The sequence below is a fragment of the Triturus cristatus genome, chromosome 7 (assembly GCF_964204655.1).
Source record: "Triturus cristatus chromosome 7, aTriCri1.1, whole genome shotgun sequence".
NCBI lineage: Eukaryota > Metazoa > Chordata > Amphibia > Caudata > Salamandridae > Triturus > Triturus cristatus.
The window spans coordinates 1005967089-1005984704 of NC_140590.1; the positions used below are offsets into that span (position 1 = coordinate 1005967089).

At 46.9% G+C, this 17616-nt stretch overlaps 1 pseudogene; it reads right to left on the reverse strand.

The window, feature by feature from the left end:
* Positions 1–1883: 1883 nt before the first annotated feature.
* On the reverse strand, positions 1884–3366 carry LOC146810999 (endogenous retrovirus group PABLB member 1 Env polyprotein-like; annotated as a pseudogene).
* Positions 3367–17616: the final 14250 nt, after the last annotated feature.

Sequence of the window (17616 nt, forward strand, 5' to 3'; positions counted from 1 at the left end):
TCTCACCACTCATTGTGCCACCCACCAAAGTTGCACTTTAATAAATGTCTCAGGTTGTCAGTCTGTAGATACTTTGGAGTTGATTTGATGCTCAATACTGGTCAACCTCTTGATCGTTTCACTTCTGATTGTAATAATCAGCTCGAGCAAGGGATAGAAGGGAACAGCTGGGAAGGAGACCTAAAAAGAAAATGATAAGATTATCTTCAATGATACCACCACCCTAGAATTGACATATCATTATATATATCTATGTATATTTTCATCAATGCTTGAAAAAACAACATAACATTATAATCCAAGATTCTTCACAAGACCATGGAGACCTAAATCATAGATTCCTCTTGTTTCTGACCTCCTGTTAATAGGCAAAATGAAAACAGCAGAGAATTACTCTATTAATAGATTCCTTTATGTGTTGGAGCCTGTGGCCACAGCAGCTCTCCAGGACAAATGGAGTGGACCCCACACTATTGTTGAACAGAAGGGAGAGGTTGCTTATTTGGTAGACCTAGGAACTCCCAGGAGTCCCCACAGGGTTCTCCATGTCAACAGGCTAAAGCCATATGTGGACAGGGCTGACATGGGTTTGCTCATGGCTACTGACGGGGGACAGGAGGAAGAGAGTGACCCACTCCCTGACCTCCTCTCACAGAACCCTGATGATGGGTCAGTTGATGGTGTAGCCTTGGTGGGCAGCCTCACTGCCCAGCAACAAACTGATTGCCGACAGGCGCTCAATCAGTTCAGACACATGTTCTCACTGACTCCAAGTCAGACTGCCTGGTGCACTCATGAAGTGGACACTGGGACAGTCTGCCTATTAAAAATAAGATTTATAGGCAACCTGACCATGACAGGGACTGTATCAGGACAGAAGTCCAGAAAATGTTGGACTTAGGTGTTATTGAACCCTCAGATAGCCCTTGGGCTAGTCCAGTGGTCCTTGTGCTGAAGTACTGGGTTTTTCGGAACCCAGCGGTGCCAGGGACACACCCGAAGACTTCGAGTTCTTCCTGTTTCAGACTACAGAAACAAAGAGTCTTCTAGGTGAAGTCAAAGATCGTATTTATTGGCTGCAGCCAGTAACAGGTATCCGAGAAGTACAACACGGTGTATATTCTCAGGAGACTGCTCGCTTACCAAAACCAGTCTTCTCTTTTTATACAAAATATTATGCTTTAGGCAAACATTCCTTATTTTACAGTTGATCATTCACATTTTTCACTACAAAGGATTGTCCATTCACATATTTCCGCTACAAAGGAAAAGGCAGAGTCATGATGACAAGCACATATTTCAGTTTGTCCAGCCCTTAATAATTTACTCGGCAAGGCTTAGTTCTTTAATCAGATACCGGTCAGACCCCCAATAAAAACGGGCACCTCCTCCTCGTAAAGCAAGTCACAAAGAAGGAAGCAGGGACAGGTGTGTAGAAGATTAGGCAAGGTTTGTGTGGGATGAAAGGGTTTCGTGATGCGTTGGGCTCTGATACCAATCTCACTCGGCCGCTGGGAAATGAACCGGCCGAACAGGATTGACCCCAGGCAATGGAGTCAGTTCGCCCAGGTCACCAAGGAGTCAGCGAAGGAGTGCGTGTCCTTCCGACCCATGCATGGCCTTAGTCCTTAGCCCATGTGAGGGCAACCACAAAATGGCTGCCGTCCTAAAATGGAACCCGAGGGTTCGGGACGAAAAACTCCGATTACAGGCGATTTTGTCACTCGAATGTGACGTAAATGCTTGTGCATAGTATTCAAATCATTTACGGTCTGCTGATACCAAAATCGTCATGGTAGAACCATGTTAAATGCGTTGTTCCGATTTTTACAGTACCACAGACCCTCCTTTTGCCCTTACATGGGCAATAGCCCATACTTATGCTAGTCTGATTCGAGGTCTATATCCATAAAGTCGTGGAGATGTTGCTGTAGCATCATCCTATTACTTAGCTCGTCTCTTGATACAGGTTTCCTTACACACGATGTAGCACAGATGCCACAAATTGCAGGAGCACACTGTATACACAGACAAAGCAGGAAAAGAATGGCTAAGATCATCCCAGTGACTATCAGAATTTTCCAACCCCAAGCGGATATCAGTTCCCAGAACCACCCCGCCAATGACCAATCTCCTTTATCCACGTGAATAGATTCGGAAATCTTATGCAGTTTGGAAATGGCCTGGTAAACTGTTGGAGCGTTATCTGGAATAAAAACACAGCAACTTGATTGGATCACTGTACATACTCCACCTCGGTCTGCAAGTATGACGTCTAATGCAACTCTGTTCTGAAGGGTCATAAGGCGATCTGACTGGAGCTCAGCAGTCAAATTACTAAGGGCACCGACTGTTTCAACTACCGTGGATTCAACCACTCTTGTCAATTGTCTTATGTTCCTGCTGTTAACCATTGGACCCCAAAACGGCAGAGAACTCTTTATGAAATCTCCAAGTTCTTGTCCGGCAGTGTCTTCTTGACTGATGACACCTTTAACTATCCTTGTCCTATGGTAATCTGCTGCGGTCGTGTAGGTGGGAGGCAACAGGAACGAAACAAAACATGTGCCCGAAAAATCCGGGGGCAACCATGTATAGGCTCTATCATGACAGACGAAATAGGTACCCTTAGCTGCTAGGAACGAAGGGGAAGTCTGAGACGCAAAAACATATGTTTCAGCGCAGATACTTCTCCCTAACTAACTGAGCTCGAGGATTCTTGCCTCTACCTTGCAGACATAGGTGATCCTGATGGGGTACAATCCAAATCGGGGAGGATCTCTTTGCTCGCTGGTTCTCACTCAGAGTAACTCCATATCCTGTCCTGTTCCATCCAATATATGCTAGTGTCTCATCTCTCGGGATAGTCTCATAGGAAATTTCTTTCCTAATCATATCTACTATTCCCTTAACTAGAGCCCTATTCTTAGGATTATCTTTCACGGAGCGTAGGGGGTTGGCTTCATTAGCATATATGAACATCGTTGTATAGGCCCACACAGAACCATTATGGCTGAAAGGCAGGATCAGATAGGGGATACCTTTGTCAGTAGTATGAGGCATAAGACCACACACCCAACAGTTAGTTGTGTTTACTATCAATTGGTGTTGGTGTAGAAGCTGAATGAATGAATTATTGACAAATTCTAATCTTCTAGCGGATTCGTGTTCAGGCAAAGGGTGAAAATAATGTGAGGAAACAGTAGGAGGAGGTATGGGCTGCGTAGTGGGTGCAAATGTTACTTCGAAGGTGAATAGGATATAACCTATAAAAAACATAATCGAACTAAGCAGTACAAACAGACATAATATTAGAAAACGTTTCCTGCTCATTATGGTACATATTTTCTTCTGGAGACTCATTTCTTCAATAGGTCTCTCCATCTCGAGAAACTGCATCCTCTTATCGTGCTGTTCGTGGCAGTTGAGTATCTTCTTCTAAGGAATACGCCTGTCAGTCCAGGGAAACACCCTAGACCAACCAGAACCGTTGACCTAACGTCTCCGGCTTGTACTCCAAAGACTTGGCACCGCGACCCTACAGCTGAACCCGGATGGTGGTTCGAAAAACAAAAATCAAAAAAGTTTCTCAGATGAGAGAGCGGCACTATTCAAAAATAGCAAAGAAAAGGAATTTTTATTTGTCCATAGTTCTCGGCCTCAAATTAAAACGGGTTTTCTCAGGTACTGTCTGGTCTTGAAACAAAAGTTCAGGCTTTGTAGTGTCCAATCGAATTGACGGTGGCACAGCTTCTTGCAAAATGTCATCACTTTCTCGTTCAGAAATTGTTCCTATTACACGTGCATCGCTAAATGGCACAAAACGAGGCACAGTCTCAGTCTCAGAGTCAGCAATTCCCTCCTGGACCCACCGGTCGTACGGTAGAGGCAAAGGGACCCTCTTGCAGTGTACGCCGTGAATCCAGTTCTCTTTCCCTTTCACTCGAACAGCTGATCTTGTTGAGAGAAGGACGAGGTGGGGGCCGGTCCAACGGGGCTCATCATTCTTCGTCCGTTTAAAATTTTTGACCAGCACCCACGATCCAGGATTGATATGATGTCCTGGAGCTTCAGAGCCCTGAGGCAGAGTATCGTGAACCTGTTGGTGTAAGACACGCAATTTAGCCGTCAATTCATACAAATAATCAAGCAGTACCGGGTGTTCGATCTCACTGAATTTGGTCGGCCTTGGCACTCCCCATATGTTCGCCGGGCGGCCGAACACTATCTCATAGGGACTAAGTCCCACTCGTGAATGCGCAGTCATTCTTGTTGATAGGAGTGCTAAGGGCAGAGCGTCAGGCCATTTAAGACCAGTGCTCGCTTGGATCTTGGCCAACTTGAGTTTCAATGTGCCGTTATAGCACTCTACTAATCCAGCTGATTGGGGGTGATTTGCAGCGTGGAACTTCTGCTGGATACCTAACCCTTCACATACTGCTTTCATCACTCGACCCACAAATTCACTCCCATTATCACTCCAGACCATTCTCGGCATTCCAAACCTAGGGAAGAATTCTTTGACAAGGGCTTTAGTTGTGGATAAGGCAGTGTTGTCTTTCAAAGGATATGCCTCTATCCACCTCGAAAAGGCACAAACAACAATGAGTACATATTTCAAATTGTTGCACCTTTCCATGTGTATGAAATCTAGCTGCAAAACCTCGAACGGATACGTTGGAGGCGCAAAATGACCAGCTGGAGTTGGGGTTCCCCTACCAGGATTGTATTTCAGACACACCATGCAATGCTTGACTACATTCTCTGCACATTTAGGAATTCCAGCATTTTGCCATACTGGAGCCAACAACTTACAAATCCCTTTCACACTAATATGGGCCATTCCATGAGCTATTGTCACCACTGCAAGCACATACGCATCGGGTAACAACCATCGCTGATGTTCTGACAAGTCGACCCAACAACCATTTTCATCCAATTTACCCGTACTTTCTCTCCACACATTCAATTCTTTCTCTGAAGCTTCAGCTTGAAGGGACTTCACACTCTCTATCGTATCTTCACACATTCCAACATCACCAACCCATCTTGCAGGGCCTGCAACATACATTCGATTAGTCACATCCTTTGCTGTTTCTTTTGCAATTTCGTCAGCAAATGCATTACCACGACCAACATCATCGGTAACCTTCCTGTGTGCACTACATTTCACAATCGCAACTTGCAACGGTAGGGTCAGTGACTCAAGGAGCTCATTCACCAACTGTCCATGCTGAATTTTAGTTCCATGCGAAGTGAGGAACCCACGTTCTCTCCACAATCGCCCAAAACTATGGGCCACACAAAAAGCATACTGACTATCACTATATATGGTCACTTTCATTCCTTTCGACAACACACACGCTCTCGTAAGTGCAATTAACTCTGCTGCTTGAGCTGAGTTATGTGGTATACGTGCAGCTTCAACAATCGTATGCAAAGTCGTGACAGCATATGCCGCAGTCGTATCACCATTCGGAAGCTTGAAGCATGAACCATCCACCCATAAGGTACCATCACATTCTACCAGAGGAGTATCTTTAAGATCTACTCTCCCTTTCGTTTCTTCTTCTGTCCTAAAAAGACAATCATGCCGTTCAACCCCATCATCTGACTCTGCTGCAATCGGCAATAACGTGGCTGGATTCAACGTATTGCACCTCTCTATTTGTACATGACTCGCTAACAGTGTCAACTCGTAACCTGACAATCGAGCACTAGTTAAGTGCTGTGCCTTGGTCCTGTTTAACAACGTGTCCACTGCATGCGGAACCATCACAATCAACTTATTATTCATTACTAACCCAGCAGACTGTCGAATAGAAACAGCTGCTGCCGCTGTGGCTCTCAAGCAACTTGGCAATGCTTTAGCTACCGGATCCAAAGTCGACGAAAAATACGCACATGGGCGTTGCTTGTCTCCAAAAGACTGTGTCAACACTGACAATGCACAACCTTCTTTCTCGTGAACATACAATGTAAAGGGCTTACCGAAGTCGGGGTTACCCAACACAGGGGCCGAACATAATGCTTCACGCAAATCAGAAAAACTTTTCTGACAATCTTCAGACCATGGAACGGGATTCGGTGTATCTTTACAGGTTAATGCTACCAAAGGTTTGGCCAACAAAGAAAAACTCGGTATCCACTGTCTACAGTATGATGTAATACCCAAAAAAGCACGTACTTCTCTCTGTGTCCTAGGCACACTCAATTTCGCAATTGCCTGAATTCTTTCTGGGGTCAGTTTCCTTCCCTCCTTCGATAAGAGATGACCTAAGTAGGTCACTTCTTGTTGATAATATTGCAGTTTTGAAAGAGACACTTTGTGATGAAAATCAGACAAATGTTGTAACAACGACAAGGTAGCTACTTTACAAATTACTTCAGTATCTGCGGCGATTAGTAAATCGTCAACATACTGAACAAGGGTAGCACCATCAGATAAAACAATCGAATCAAGTTGTGTTTTTAAAGCTTGGCTGTATACTGATGGACTTTCACAGTAGCCTTGAGGAGCGCGTTTGAAATGGAAACTCCGACCTCCTAAACTAAAACCAAAAATATCCCTACTCTCTTCGGCAATCAAGATGCTGAAGAAAGCATTCTTCAAGTCAATCACCGAGAACCAGGCGGCAGAAGCTGGAATCATAGTCAATAGAGCAGTGATATCGGGTACAACTGGAAACTGTGGCACAACTATTTTATTGACCTCTCTAAGATCGATCACGAACCTGTAAACAGGTGGCTGAGAAGGGTCAGTACGTTTTAAAATAGGCAAAACAGGACTATTGCAAAGATTGCCTCTTGTTTCTTCAATTACACCTTTTTCAATCAAATCATAAATGATTGCTAGCAACGCTTTTTCACCTTCACTAGAGATTTTGTATTGGGGAATGCGTGGCAATTTAACATTAGCTTTCAATGTCACAACATATGGTGGTATTTCCATAAGGCCCACATCATTAGGACCAGTAGCCCAAAGGACATCAGGAAGAGACGACAATTCCATCGGAATTTTATCCTTTGACAAATACATTGGAGAAATTACTTCCCTACCCAGTGTAAGTTGTACTCCCGAGGGAGAACAATACAATGTTGCATGCAATCTTTTCAACAAATCTAGTCCCAACAAGTTTTCACCACAACCTGTCGTCAGGATAAGGGGTGCTTCCAATTCACAAGGTCCAACAGAAAGGGACATAGGACTAGAGATCGGGTTCCTAACTGGGGCGCCAGAAAAACCTACTGAAACATTCATTTCGCCAGAAAAAGGCGCGCCAGGGAGTTTTGAATGCATAATGGAACTCTTTGTAGCACCAGTATCCAACAGAAAAGGTTCTGACACACCTGATGTAGTCACCTTAACATACGGTCCACTCTGATCCACTGGAACTGAAACGACTCCCTCTCTTTGTCTATGGCTATCCTAGCAATCATTACCTTCCATATTCTCATCTTCTGCATAATAGTCGTCAGCATAGTACTGAGTCGTCCTACCAGATGCGTTAGCTTGTTGGTCAAAACTATTAATCGTATTCTGAGATGGAAGGGGACGTGTGTTCTGGGGAAGACTTCCACGTCCTCTACCTCTAGAAGCTTGTTGAACACCTCGACCTCTTGCGCCAAAAGCACCACTCGAACGCTGTAACAAAATAGGACAACTATATTTGAAATGACCCTCTTCCTTACAATATGAACACTGATTGGGACCTACAGGAACACGCGGATGAGAATACTCAAACCTTTGCTGGTTTCTCTGAAACTGTTGAGGTTGCTGATAGTTACTTTGACCACCGCGAGGTGGGTAGGCCTGCTGTAAAAGAACCTTCGTTTTTAACTCTTTAGTTTTCTTGTCTGCTCTATCCTTCTCATCTTTATCTCTATTCTCGTAGTACTGTGCAGTAGCCAATATTTGTGCTGAAGAGAAAACATCCCAAGAGCTCTCTGAATCTTTCAATTTCTTACACAACTCGGGAAGCAAATTATGCACAAATTTGTCGACAAACAATCTTTGACCACCTTCCGTACTCATATCTTGACCACTGTGGTCGATAAACGTTTCTTCAAACCTGGTGAAGAAATCAGACACTGTTTCATCTTTCTTCTGCTTACACGCAGACAATTTATCCCAATTTACACGCATCGCAGGCATTAAAGTTTTCATGTAAGTAATGATTCTAGCAGGGAGTTCTGCTACCAAGGGCTCAGGCTTGGCACCACCAACTTGTCTATCATCTGCAGCACTAATGTTAACCCATGTGTCTCCTAACTCTTGCGCGTGATCTGTATGGCGAATCTTTCCCCAAAAAGGCTGTGGAACCACGTTCCCAAATAACATGTCTATGTCTGCTAAATTCATAACACATGATTCTGCAGTCTGTGCTAATTCCTTATAATATCCAGCAGGATTTTTACGGGGATCAGGCAAAGTCTGTTTAAGTGCTAAAACTTCAGCTCTCTTCCAAGGAACATGTACCCACACCCGCTGAAAATGAGCTGGCACAGCAGCAATACCTTGAGCGGCATCCGCTGCAACGGCGTCCTTCCATACCGGAGGGACTTCTCTCATTGGATATTGTCGCACTTTTTTCCCAACAGAGGAGTCATGCTCTAGTTCAAACAGCGACTTAGGAAACACCTCATTCCTATAGGACAACAATAACGCAACTGCTTTCTCAACATTAGAACCCACAATCGTGCCTTTTCCAAATTCAGACCGTACACGACACAAATTCTGCGGATTTTCTTCCAAATCAGTGTCCTCCAATTCCTCAAAAAGGAAGACACACATCTTCTCAAAAACGTATCTCTGTTTCGGTGCTTCCCATTGACGGAAGACATCCATAACAGACTCCACATCATACCTTGAAGGATAAATAATCCATTTACGCGCCATATGGTCAAACATTTCTTTCTCTTTAGAATCAGGCAGTTGACTACGCGTCTGTTTACGCTCTGAATCAGGGGTCACACCAGGTGACCCAAAGAGAGGAGTCTTAAGACTAGCAACCGTATCAGACAGTCGCTGTCAGGCAGAAGTAGAAGTTGACGAAAGAACAGGAGGAAATACAGAGGGAAGAAAGACAGGCGTAGATGCAGACACAAGGGCAGTATCAGGGGAAGCGCCGAGAGAGGAAATCGATGTAGTAGGCAAAGTCGTAGGTAGTACAGAGGGAGCAGGTAGCGAAGTCGGCGGCCCTTGAGGGGGCTGCGCCACAGGAGTAGGAACCAACTGAGGAGGAACTGGCAGCTGTGGAAGAACTTGAGGCACAATAACTGGAGGTTGCACAACTAAAGGTTGCGGAGGTGCTGTAGCACTCTTCGCATAAGGGGGTGGAGAACTCAACAAATGTGACATTAAAGGGTCTTTCTCCATTTCTTTTGACGCATCTTGCTGAAGAAGCGGCAAAACTGGATAACATTTATCGATCACTAGTTTACATTGCCTATGCAACTGCTCACTCATCTGTTCTTCTTCATTATCTTGAAACTGCAAAGCAGCTTGCATTATCGAGATACCCTTTTCTCTCTTATTTCTTTTCGCTAATTTAATTTCCTTCTGTTTGGCTTCCTTAAGCCATAGGCGGAAAGAGTCAAACATCGCCGGCCGGGCTTTCTTCTTAAACAGTCTAACCTCTAGATTATCCAGAGTCTCTGTATCGAAACTACCATTTTGGGGCCACTTTAAAACACCATCTTTCTTCGTGTACCGGACCCATACTTCATTATATGCGAGGGGGCCTATCCCATGTTTCACATATAGCTCATAAGTTGGAGTTCCAATCGGAGTAACCGGACACGAGTCCTCCAATCGGGAATCCCTATTACAACCCAAACAAAACAAATTTCCAAATATACTAGAACTAGGCATCTTCGCTCTCTAGTCTAGTTTCAAACTTCAAAGGATTATCGAATACGATAGTCTCGTGAATACACGAGTCCTTCGGCTTTGGTACTTGCAAGTTCCAAATCAAAGCGATCCCGAAGGGATACCAAACTAAGAACCAAACTAAGGACTGGGAGACGCTCCACTTATACTTAACTGAGGTATCGATGACGTCACCAGAAGACTCGTTCAATCGTTTCGCTCTACCAAATCATCAAGGGTCCAAAACAGGGCGATAGTCAGGGCAGCAGTCCTTCGTAGCCGTCGGGACGCGGAGAACCTCGCAGTAAAGACTTTCGGACCACGTCGACATGCAGGGGTCGATGAAGTGGCGGCCTTCCTCCAGAATTTTCACACGAAGCTCCTCACGAACCTCTGGCTTGGACCGGTACCGCTGAAATCGCCAACTGAAGTACTGGGTTTTTCGGAACCCAGCGGTGCCAGGGACACACCCGAAGACTTCGAGTTCTTCCTGTTTCAGACTACAGAAACACAGAGTCTTCTAGGTGAAGTCAAAGATCGTATTTATTGGCTGCAGCCAGTAACAGGTATCCGAGAAGTACAACACGGTGTATATTCTCAGGAGACTGCTCGCTTACCAAACCAGTCTTCTCTTTTTATACAAAATATTATGCTTTAGGCAAACATTCCTTATTTTACAGTTGATCATTCACATTTTTCACTACAAAGGATTGTCCATTCACATATTTCCGCTACAAAGGAAAAGGCAGAGTCATGATGACAAGCACATATTTCAGTTTGTCCAGCCCTTAATAATTTACCCGGCAAGGCTTAGTTCTTTCATCAGATACCGGCAGACCCCCAATAAAAACGGGCACCTCCTCCTCGTAAAGCAAGTCATAAAGAAGGAAGCAGGGACAGGTGTGTAGAAGATTAGGCAAGGTTTGAGTGGGATGAAAGGGTTTCGTGATGCGTTGGGCTCTGATACCAATCTCACTCGGCCGCTGGGAAACGAACCGGCCGAACAGGATTGACCCCAGGCAATGGAGTCAGTTCGCCCAGGTCACCAAGGAGTCAGCGAAGGAGTGCGTGTCCTTCCGACCCATGCATGGCCTTAGTCCTTAGCCCATGTGAGGGCAACCACAAAATGGCTGCCGTCCTAAAATGGAACCCGAGGGTTCGGGACGAAAAACTCCGATTACAGGCGATTTTGTCACTCGAATGTGACGCAAATGCTTGTGCATAGTATTCAAATCATTTACGGTCTGCTGATACCAAAATCGTCATGGTAGAACCATGTTAAGTGCGTGGTTCCGATTTTTACAGCACCACAGTGCCAAAACCACACACCAGTGGTGGAAAAAGAGAGATGAGGTTTTGTGTGGACTACAGGGGTCTCAATGCAGTCACCAGGACTGATGCCCATCCAATACCAAGGGCAGATGAGCTTATAGATACTTTGGCCTCAGCCAAGTTCTTTAGCACATTTGACTTGACAGCTGGCTACGGGCAGATCAGACTAGCTGAATATGCAAAGCCAAAGACAGCATTTTCTACCCCTAGTGGGCACTATCAATTTGTGGTAATGCCCTTTGGTTTGAAAAATGCACCTGACACTTTCCAAAGGTTGGTGAATACAGTTCTCATAGGCCTGCAAGCCTTTAGTGCAGCATATCTTGATGATATTGCTGTCTTTAGCTCCACCTGGGAGGATCACCTGGTCCACCTAAGGAATGTATTGGAGGCCCTGCAAAAAGCAGGCCTAACTATCAAGGCTACTAATTGCCAGATAGGGCAGAGTCAGGTTGTGTACCTGGGCCACCTTGTAGGTGGAGGCCAGGTTCAACCATTGCAGAGCAAAATCCAGACCATAATCGACTGGGTTGCTCCAACTACCCAGACTCAGGTGAGAGCCTTCTTAGACCTGACTGGGTACTATAGGAGACTTGTCAAAGGGTATGGATCAATAGTGACACCCTTGAATGACTTAACTTCTAAGAAAATGCCCAATTAGGTTCAGTGGACAGCTAGCTGTTAAAAGGCATTTGATGACCTGAAGCAGGCCATGTGCACTGCTCCCATTCTGCAGAGTCCTGACTACTCCAAAAAGTTCATTGTTCAAACTGATGCATCTGAATTGGGGGTTGGGGCTGTACTGGCACAAGTGAATGAAGAAGGTAAGGATTAGCCAGTAGCTTTCATAAGCTGAAGGCTGACCCCTAGAGAGAAACGTTGGTCAGCCATTGAGAGGGAGGCCATTGCTGTGGTTTGGGCTCTGAAGAAGTTGAGACCATACTTGTTTGGTACTCACTTCCTTGTTCAGACAGACCATAAGCCCCTCTTATGTCTAAAACACATGAAGGGTAAAAACCCCAAACTGCTTAGGTGGTTCATTTCCCTACAGGGGATTGACTTTACAGTGGAACATAGACCTGGGAGTAACCATGCCAATGTAGATGGACTCTCTAGGTATTTCCACTTAGAACATGAAGACTCAACTGGTCAAGGTTAGTTTAATGTCCCTGCGTTTGGGGGGGGGGGGTTGTGTAGGAGAGTAGGATCGGCTTCACATGGGTAACCCCAGTTTTTGCTGGTGTTTCACTGTTTTTCGACCTTAGTCTGGCTGTGGCCCTGCTAATCAGGACCACAGCCTAGCTGCTTCCTCTCTAAAATGGTTTCCATGTACATTAGGTACATATCTAATTGGATTCTGGAGTGCCTTATAAGCTCCTAGTATATGGTATACTATGTACCTAGGGCATAGGTTCCTCAGAAGCCTACAAGGGGCTGCAGCATGTATTATGCCACCCCTGAGAAGCACTCCAAATTGACATCACAGGTCTGCTACTGCAGCCTGGGTAAGGGTGTGCTTGCACCCCTTACTGTGGTATAGGCTACCTATATCACTACCCTATACAGACACATATAAACCTATAATCCACTCCTATGGCAGGCCTTGACAATACTGAAGGCAGAGTGCTTGGTTTTATATGAGAGGGTGCCCAAGCGTGAGCTGAGCTCCTCTGCAGCTTTTGGAAATACTTCCTTATGGCTGGTCTGTGATACAGCCGTACCATATACTCTTAAGTTCATTATAACCTCGCGGTAAATGCTAACTTTGGGATGACTGCATCAAAACATGTTGTGTTTGGTGTGAAACACTTTGTAATACTACCCCCCCGCCAATTCTGGCGGCGGGGGTAGCATTCCACCCTTCTAGAGGGAGAGACATATTCACACTGGTTAAACCCGGTAGGACTTTCCTGAGCCCTGTTATCACAAAATGGATGCCTCTGCCACAGACACGGGTCTGGCCTCCTGCTGCTGACCGAAACTCCGGCAGGGGAGACCTGGACAATAGGTTTCCTGTCGAACGGAGGTGTGATCACCTCCCCAGACAGGCTGATGTGTATTGGGGCTGGGCGGGAGCACTCTCTGGTGCTTTGAAGTTCTGCACTGGGGGCACGTTTGCTGTCCCTGTGCATAGCCCAGTTCAAACCGGTTGCAGAGGCTACCTGCCCCTGCTCTGGCGTGAAACTAGACAAAGGAAATGGGTGTAACCACCCCTCTTTCCAAGCCCACCCATAGGTGGGGCCTTAGAGTTAGTCCATCCCCTAAACTTACTATAAGTATAGGAATCCAGTCCCTAGGACTTTAGATTACCCTGTATGAAACTCTGCAACATATATCCTGGACCTCCGACGTTCTATCCTGACTAGAAGACTGAAGAAATATCCCTTGGGGTCAAGGAGTGACTCCCCTGCTTGGCAGGCACCAAAGAAGCAACTGACTGGTCTGCATCGCTGAAGCTCCAGCCGGACTCCGAAGTCTTTGCATCACCAGAGGTAGATTTCCAGACTTCCCCGACGCTACCCAGAGTCCACAGCAAAGCTGAGGCCCGTGGCTACTGTGGGTGACGTGGAACCGTGACCCCTGGACACCGTGAACTTTTGCAGCAACACTATCTTCCTGGTCCGCCTCGAAGTTGTGCTTTGGACTCTGAGTAGCCCCAGCCTTGAGCACCTCCTGCACTGAAGATTGTTGGCCTCCACTCCCGTGGGCCAGTTTCAAGTGTGACTGCTTGAGGATCCCTCGCGATCACTAGCCCATTGGCTAGCAGTTCCCCACGAAGGCAACTCCTTTTCTGCTTGGGCTTTCCTGGTTGCTCCAGACGTGCCTCGACTTACGCTTGCTGGGTGAATCCCTCAGACCTTGCTGGTCTGCACCGCAGTCCTTTCTCTGAATTCCAGTGACTTGCCGTTGCCAAGGCTTGTTGGGTCCAGTCTAGTCGCCGACATGGCAGCACTCGAAAGACTTTGTGGGACAGCTCGAATCCGGCTCGTGGACTTCGTCGACGCCTCCTGGACCTCGTGGCTGAAGAGTCAAGACAACCTCGTGGCTGAAGAGTCAAGACACCCATCAACTCACCTGAAGCACCCGACATTTGTGGGCATTGGTCCATCCTGCATTAGGTCACTGGCAAGTGAGCGAGACTCTGTCCCCTCTGCTTTCAGGTTCCTTCCATCCCAGATCCAGGCTTGGATCTCTGCGGACACTTCTCCTCTTCACGGCAGCAGCAGTTCTATGCAGGCTCCCATTGAAATCGACGACGCGACCCGACACCAAAAGACACCTATGCACCCGGTTTCCCTGGGTGAGGTAATTCGAGTACTCCGGTGCTCTCGTGGGTGCTAGCCCTAGAACTTCCTAAGTCCAAAATGGTTTGGTCCTGACTCGATTAGAAGTGTCCCTAATCTTTAAATTTACAACCACAACATTTCCCATGGAAGATAACGGGAACCCGCGGTTGTGTTTACACACTGCATACAGTCCCCTGTGTCACTACCTTGGGTGGTTCCTTGGGGTCCCAGCAATTCTAGAGGCTATAGGCCTAGTGTATATTCCAGTCGTGGTTCTTAAACTACTTTTTTGGTATATGGTTTGGTACGCCCCTAGGGCCCAAACGTGTATTTGTGCTATTACTGATGATTGCTATCTTGTAACTTAAGGACTTCAAACTCTAGTCTCATAAAGAGACTAGAGGGGTGTGTGTTAACCTAAATACATATATTTTAAATATATACCTGGTGTGGTAGTCCTTTCATTTGATCATTCAAGAGATTATAGACTTGTAAAACAAGCTGCTTTACATTCCTTCAAGACTTAGCCTGAAGGCTGCTCTCCATAGCTGCCACTAGGATAGCTTTCAATAAAGGTTGTCTTTAACCTATCACCATAAGGGGTTGTTTGGACTGATACAAGGTGCCCACTAGAACTAGTGGACAGCATATATTAGGCCACCTTCTCACAGAGGCCATGTGTGGGACCAAGCAGAAACAGGCCAGGTGGCAGAAATGAATGCTAGTGCCTGGTACTTTCTGACCACAGTCCCATCCACGTCCTCGTCCCTAGGTGTGTGCCCTGCCCCACCTGTGGGTGTTACAGAACCGACTGCGGCACTGTGTGCCACTGACACATCAGGGGCCGGAGGGGGATTGTCAGCAGCACTGTGTGCCACTGACACATCAGGTGCATGAGTGGATACGACTGCTGCACTGGGAGGCCCTGACACACTAGTGGGCATGGATGCAGATGGTGTGGGGGCAGCAGCATTCATCAGCGCCACGCCTTGGGGCGGCAATGCCATGATGGCTGTCTGCAGGGCATGATAGATATCAGCTAAATTTCGATGATGTGCAGCGGTGGCTGCCATCCTTTCTGCCTCCATCCTCACCATGTCCTCCATGAGCTGCCGCATGTGTACCAGTTCACGGCTGGCATCGCTGGAGCCACTATGAGCAGACAGCTATTCTTCTCTCCGCATCATGACTCCAGTGATGTCAGTCAGGGCTCGTTGGAGACCATGGGGCGGACATAGACACCCAAGGATGGCATCCAGTTTGGCAGCCATGATGCCGAAGCCCAACCGCACATGCTCAGCTGTCTCCCTCGGGCACTCCAGCACGCAGCGTTGGAAGGCCATGTGTTGCTCCTGGAGGTCTTGGCAGAATGCTGGGGCTGTGGGTGCCTTCTGCTGGGTGGTTTCGGTAGTGTGTGGAGTCTCGTCAATGTAGCTGGGCTGCCCTGATCATTGAGGTGAGTGCCGAATGAGGTCAATGATGTCTTGGATGGTTTGGGTGTCGATGCTGGCGTTGTTCTCCTCGTCATCAGTTAAGAATGGTTGGGAATGCTCTGCAGGAGGTGTTGACGGTGCCGATGTGAAGGGGAGATAGTGTATTACAATGTGTCCACATGTATGTAGCCACATGGTACAGGTTGACATTCATACAGCATGGCATTGTACATTGTGACAATCTGTAGGTCTGGGGGATGACCCAGGGTCCTTGTGGGTGTGTACTGTGCCTTGCTTGATTGTACATGTGTGCCATTGTGCCCATCTCCACCCGTCCCCCCAGTACCTGGTGGTCACTCACCCTGTTGCGGTTGTGTTGTGTCCTGTCGAGCAGTGTTCGCTCCCCCGACTCCGGGCACAGTCTCCACATTGATGACTGTCGACACCAGCTCCTCCATGTCATCCAGCTCTAGCTGTGGAGCTGGGCCCACACCTCCGGTCAGCGTTGCTGTCTTCTGGTTGGCAGGGAGTTTCTCCCTGCCAACCCATTCCATCGCCTCTTGACCTCATCCATTGTCCGCTTGTGCTCTTCGACAGCATTCACCTTGTTGTCGATGTCCTGCCATATTCCAATTTTGGTGCCCAGTGACACGTTGGAGGTGACGAAGAATTGTTGATGGTGTTCCATCACCTCCGTGACTATGATCCTGTTCGCCTGTGGACTGAACTTCGTCTTCCTCATCTTCTTGTCCTTGCCCTTCCCTGTCCCCGAGCTCCCGGGCTGGTCGTTCGGGGTGCTTGTGGGGTTGCGCTCATCCTCTGCGCTTGCTCCGGCTGCCTCCATGGTACTTGGGTGTAGGTCAGTTTGTGTGTGGGTGTTTTTTTTGCTTTTACGGTGATTTTTCCCACCTGCCAGGCATGTTTTGCAGGCCTGGTGCTGCTTATCGTGATTTCCTCATCGCGCTTTGGCCCATTGCAGATTTTTTGGTGTTGTGGTTTGTGTTTTTATCTCCATCGAGGTGGTTGTATCGCGGACATTGTCCGTGGTTTCGGCAGACTATCGCATGCTACCACCTTGTTGTGAATTCCACATTGCCACAGGGTTATTTTCCCGTGATAGGCTGCAATATTGAAAATTGCGTTATGCTACTCTTGCAGTAGTTATCACACGTTCTTGTGAATTTAACCCTTAGTGGCTCTCTCGGGAGATCCTCTCTCAAAGCTCTATACCAGTGAGAAACAAGTCGCCCACCCTGTACCATTTCTATCATAATTTTGAGAATGTAAGTAACGGGTGGCTCATCTGAATAAGTCTGCCATAGCTCTCGTGCGATGCTCGATATTTTGGCATATTGTAAAAATTGGCCTGGGCCCAGGTCAACCTCGGTTTGTGCCTCTTCCTGGGTTAGGAAGTGGCCATTCTTGTACAGGTCCCCCATCAGTACACAGCCCCCCTCCTTCCAACGACCAACCAACATAGAGTCCGCAATTGCGGCAAATGGTCGGACCGCCCATAAAGGCATATTTGGTGCATACGGGGCATGTCTAACTACCCTACGTAATGCCTGCTCCTAGACAGTTGCTACATGTTGTATTATATAGGGTGGTTATCAGGGATCAATGATCCCATCATTAATAGCTCGATCAGTGAATCTCTTACATACGTTCCTGCCAACAGGTTCTTCTCCCAGTT